Source organism: Staurois parvus, unplaced genomic scaffold, assembly GCF_062004578.1.
Source record: "Staurois parvus isolate SC_StPar_1 unplaced genomic scaffold, SC_StPar_1.0 ptg000229l, whole genome shotgun sequence".
NCBI lineage: Eukaryota > Metazoa > Chordata > Amphibia > Anura > Ranidae > Staurois > Staurois parvus.
Window position 1 is genome coordinate 2,060,154 of NW_028318025.1, and position 6,382 is coordinate 2,066,535.

A 6,382-nucleotide genomic window follows, 5' to 3' on the forward strand; every position below is an offset into this window, starting at 1 on the left:
CATTGGTATCACTGGGAGGAATAGTGCCCCATCGTTGGTGTCAGTGGGAGGAATAATGCCCCATCATTAGTATCAGTGGGAGGAATAGTGCCCCATCATTGGTGTCAGTGGGAGGAATAGTGCCCCATCGTTGGTGTCAGTGGGAGGAATAATGCCCCATCATTAGTATCAGTGACACCAATGATGCGGCACTATTCCTCCCACTGACACCAATGACACTTGCTGACCCCTGTTGCAGTATGGTGCTGCTGCAGCCAGCATATGTGGTTGCAGCAGCAGCTCTGCACTGCACACTTACCGGCTTTTCCCTCACTTGATTTTCGCGGGTCCGCTCGGCTCTGCCTTCTCGCCCGTGATTGGCCGCCTGTGTACCTTTCCTGAGCTACAGTTCTGGCGGCCAATCACCGGTGAGGAGGCGGAGCCGAGCGGCAGGAGTGAGGGAGTGGCCGGAGTGACGGAAGGAGCAGCGCTTCCTGGATGGATCATCGTGGGAGCCAGGTAAGAGACAGCAGCCCTCTGCCCACCCCTGTACGCGCCCCCCTTGACGGAGCCTCGCGCCCCCCCTGGCAGACGTTGACTCGAGTATAAGCCGGGGGGGCATTTTTCAGCACAAAAAATGTGCTGAAAAACTCGGCTTATACTCGAGTATATACGGTAAGCACAAAAAAACAGGTACTTGCAGGTGGACTACAGGCAGAGTGCTCCAATGGCAATCCAGGTTGAAGGCAAGCAATGTTCAGAGAGTAATCAGGGTCAAATACATGCTAAAAAGACAAGCAGAGTTCAGAGAGCAATTCTAAAGTCCAATGACAAGGAAATCCAAATGAGCAGGCAGGGCAGGGATCGGGCAAAGGCAGAGATCAAAGCATGGGTACAAGGCAGGCAAACAGGGAGCTTAAAGCATGTGCTGCAAACACTATCACAAGCCTGACACTAAGGGCTTGGTAGGCTTAAAACAGGTTTGGTCTCCACCAAGGGCTGTGTCTAATCAATCACACTGCAGATGGACACTACTGACACCTAACTTATCTAAGCCACTTTTTTAGAGCTGAAGTGGCTTGGATAAGCTACAAAATTTCTTAAACATTGCAGAACAAGTCCAGTTGAATGTAACTAACTACTACTAGATAATTACAGCTATAACTGCTTTTTGACCTTTCCATTAGTTTAAAAGTAACTCCACTTTTGTTGATGAAACAAAATCCTCTCTGGGTAATCAATGTACATTGCAAATGTACAAAAATTACAACCTCCAAAAAACTCACCATGCCTCTTACTAAATAACATGGACTGTCTATTTTCCAAAAATAGGTAATTTCAGAGGTATTTATACTATCCTGGCATTTTTGGGCCTCAAGAAATTAGATTGGCAGTCAGTACATTTATTGATCGATTGTCAGATATATATACCATAGTTTGTGGACTCTATAACTTTCCTACAGACTAAATAATATACACTAATTTGGGTTATTTTCACCAAAGAAATGTAGCATAATACATTTTTACCTAAATTTATGAAGAAATGTTATTTGCAAAATTTTATAACAGAAGCAAAGAAAAACATATTTTTTTTTCAAACATTTTGGGAGGGTTTTTGTTTATTTCGCAAGAAAACAAATGCTAAAGATTTTTTATGAGCACAGTGTTGCATGACTGCACAGTGTCATTCAAAGTACGACAACACTGAAAGCTGCAAATTGGCCTGGGCAGGAAGGGGGTAAAAGTGCCCAGTATTGAAGTGGTTAGAAAAGAAAGATTTTTTTTTTTTCATAACATTAAATACAATATGGCTTTTGTGAAAATTGCATATACTATATTAAGTTCTTTATTTGCTATTTTTTCCATAACAATGGTGTTACCCTTTAATGAAAACATATACTTCCAAAAGATGAAGTTTGATCCAAACATACAGTTTTTATATTCCTGTTACAGACCTGTTTAAATCTTCAAATCTGTTGTTAACTTGTTGTTAACATGGTATTTTAGATTCTGAAGTTTATATGGATCCTAGTATGTACATAATTTGTTGTCTGGCTTTTCTGCTTCAGAATTATGGAGCTCAATAAACTAATAAATTAAAGTTGAACAGGGATTATATTATGTTGTTACAACATTGTAGTTTAGAAGCAAGGAGTGCATAGTATCGTTCTTTAAATATATGCATAGCCAATACATTTTGTTTAGGATAGAGATATGCATAAACAGAACAGATAGTAGTTTTGGGTGTTAAAGTGAACCCTTGGTATGGCTATGATCATTCATATATTTACAAATTCTTGATAAGCAGCAAATTAATTTTCAAACAAGCCCCACCCTTATTAGTGCAATTTGTAGGCAACAGTTCATCCTCAAATTCACATCACTGACATTATTAAAATCTTTCTCTTTTATCTTGGCCTCCGATTCCCAGCAGTAACTCAATAGCCTTCCAGCCAACTAATATATGCAGTATAATGTAAAGACAGAATCGGTGCTTTAGAAGGAGAATTAGGGTGAGCTGAGTTTGCTGAGAAAAGGCCTTGGATTACCTCTTCTGCTATGAAGTGTGAGAATGAGTTGCTTTTCAGTGCCTGGAGCTACAGAGGTTAGTGAGAGCTTGTTTTAATAGTCATTGCCTATCATTAGCAACATGCAAATGCTTGAATGACCATAGCCTGGTTTCAGGTTCACCTAAAGCTGCTCTCCCTGCATCTGTTTAATGACATTAGGTCTATAAAATGTGTCTTCAAATGTTTGTGCTGCAGAACCTCCGATGGTGAGGTATGTCTTGAATATTTAAGATTAAAGATAGAAAACTGAAGCTTTTCTAATACCTTTACAAAAGTGTTTAAAATGGTTGCATTCATGTAGCTTTACTGAGCTCTTCCCCCCCCCTCTTCCACTGATATACCAAGAGGACCCTGCTAGTGAAAGTGAAAGATGATCTTTCAATATTGCTCTAATATAACCCATATGTAATAATGAATTTGGTGCACTTGGTTTGCATATTTGAATATCACATCCTTTTTTGCATAGGTACAAATTATGTGAAATATTTCAAATTCATTTTATTGAACATTTTCATGGATAACATTAAGTGCCCTAAAATATCTCTGATGTCAATATAGATATAACATGAATTTTAGGATTTCTTTATACCATATTGAATGCATTACATGTCCTACAATAACTGTAAAATATAGTATTGATGATGTTGTAGGATTGTAGCAATGTACTTTCTCTGGAAATAAATATTTTGTTCAGCATCTGTTGCAGTTTTTGATTGTTCTCAAAACAAACCACTATAATTTTGTACCACCAGGGACTAAAAGGAAAGGGTTCTGGTAACATAATAATTTTTCTTTTCCTTTTGCAGCTGTTCGAGTATGCTTTTTAATAGGACAACATTTGGTTCAGGTTTTCTTTACCACTCGCTGGAGACAGTCCATGAAAATAAAATTTAATACAGCAAAAATATAATGGTTTTAGATAGAAGCTAGCTTATTTTCAATATGAATTATTGCTGTTTCTTATATAGTATGCACTTTCTTGCAAAATACCTTCATGAATATGGAGTAAAGCACTATATTAAAGTTTACATTTTATACTGTAAAATCATTTATAGAGTATTAAAGAAAATTAAAAATAAATAATATAATTTTTTGTCATCAAAAGAGATAAGCAACTCTGAAGAGATAAGGACCTTAGACAGCAGATATCTCTGAGTCCAGACCCGATCCACTCTTCCAAAAATTTTTGAAGAGATACAAGCCTTGTGCACCAGGTATAAAGACTGATATTTCTGTTACAAAAATATTAGTGACAATAAAGAAGCATTTATTGCTTTCTGTGTCTACTCTAGGATGCTTTTCCTGACTGCCTTCCTACCAGCCTGTATCTATTTCAGGAACTAGAATTAGTCCTGACACACAAACTCTTTTGCATTTATAGGGCCTCACAGTGTGGTTCAGGCATTAGATGGGAGGACAAAGGACAAGTAGGCTTGGGCAGTTCACCAGAATGGGGATTAGCTAGCTTTTTCACCTTGCATGTCGTGTGAAATAATTTAGCTATGCAGTAAAGGGGTAATTTACTTGCTTTCTGACTGACAACTGTAAAAAAAAAAAAAAACTGATGTGGGTTAAAGAAAACATCTATTTAAAATAAAGATTACTCTTCATTCATTCATTCATTGCTTAAAGCTGGACACATTGGATCCACAAAATGGTTTGATATAGTAAAACCTGATTGATTTACAGCTATAGGAAACCTTTTATTGCTATTTGTGTTCTTGCTGGAGAGATTTTTCTTATGTCTTGTCCTAGAAAGTCAGGAAAAGCATCACAGTGTAGACACAGAATGTAATAAAAGCTGGAAAAAGGTTCCAAATCCTCCTCACTCTAATGAAAAAAATATAGGCTGTCAAGTAGGGCTCTAAAGCATTATTCTGATCTGCTTAAAAAAATACATTTTCCCCTCCCTGTATATGCAGGATATAATGTTATTTTTGTCCAGAGAGATCTAATAGAGAATAATACTTACCTTAAACACTCCCACTGGAATGTGGGTGGGCTCTCAATGTCATCATGTACCGTTCAAGCCGATGGTCCTACATGGTTCATGATAACATCTGCGATAGGGAAGATGACATGACCAGAGAAGAAGAGTGATTTCGGGGGACCAGTAGTCATTGCCAGAAGTAGCAGGGATAAATCATGTGGCACTGTAGAGTAAAGTAAGTATTAGATTCCTCTAAACAAGCATTATACCTTGCTTATATGGGGAGTGGGGAAAAGCACCCACATTTAATTATTTTGGTCAGCTCGAAGTTGGGCTTTTCTAAAACCCTACTGTAGTTAAAATTGATCCCACATGTTGAAAACTACACCTAAACTTTGTTAATGTAGTCAGCTAATGTTTAGTTGAAATTCTTTTCCATCAGGTCTCTCATATTCATCAGTGATTCATTAGCTGAATCAGGACAGGAGGTACACAGTTACAGTGATAGTGCAAAAATCTATTTTATCCGTCTCTAGTTAGAGCAAATGAATTATGAGTGTAATATGTTTGAAGTAGGAACAGTGCAATCCCTATGTGCTATAAAACATAAATGTGAAATATGAATATATGAATGTAAAAAACAATTACCTAGCTAATCAAATCCTATGCTGACATGACATACAAATTGGTGCATATGTATGCATTCTAATTTTTTCTCCTTTCTCGTGAATATCTTTAGATATGTATTTAGATTGCTCTCAAGATCCCTGGCTGCTGACTATAAATGTATTTCAATGAGGCAAATCAATTATATCTCAGAAAGCTGTATAATATTCCTATTCTTAAAAAAAAGAAGAAATATGTATTTGAGTCTGAAATATAAAGCTTCAGATCATTTTGCCTTCGCATGAATGGACAGCATTTGCAAATAGTATTCTTGGGATTAAAATGTTCTTCACATATTTGTGGCCAGTAGAAATCAAAAAGAAAAATCTATGAGCGTAAGATGAAGGATCAGGAAGAAAATTAACACGCTGAACAGAATAACTAAGTGGTGCTTTGTTTCAAATATAAATTGCAAGAATCATTTCTCACAGAATTATTCTTGGAAAAAGTGTTGTCATAAAACAGCAGGGATTTTAGGAACACCAAAGAGGTGACATTTTTCAACTTCAATAAATATGGCTGAGTATATTATTACAAAGAATTGCCAAAGATGCTACCTAAGCTAAAAAGCATTACATTAAGGAACAAAAGTGCACAGGATCCAACCATCATTGTTATGTCACTTTGTTTAAGTTTATTTGAGTTTACATTCTGTACAGAAAACTCTTTCTTTTCCTTTGCTGTTCTATTAGCTTTTCTATGAGCATCTAGTAGGTATAGAGGTTTTTTTTGTATATTGTTTTTACATTTTCAGTTTTTAAAATATATTGTCAATTGTAGAGCTAAAGGATAAAGGAAGCACCATGTTCCTCTTTTTACACGTTTTTTCAGGCGGATCTGACTGGACCCTCCATTCTCCTCTATGGGCAGTCACATATAAACAGACTTGTGTCTGTTTACACCCAGCTATCTCTGATCCAGCAAAAAAACAAATAAAAGAAGGATCCATTCCCCTTTTCTGGTCAGATTGGTTCAGAGGGCAAAATGTGTAAACAGTCAGCTAATCCATTTACATTCAACTGCCCATAGAGGAGAGCAAGCTGTGCCCTTGTCTGCTCTGAATAAGTTGAGCTGACACAGACCTGTCATTCATCCATCTTTCCTCAAAAGTGGCCATACAGGAATCGAATTTAGGCCAATTCCAGCTCAGGCACTGTTGAGGCATTCTGTATTCTCAAAAGGCAATTTGAAGCAGGCCATGAGGAACACGGGAGCAAATAAAAAAAAATTCAATTGT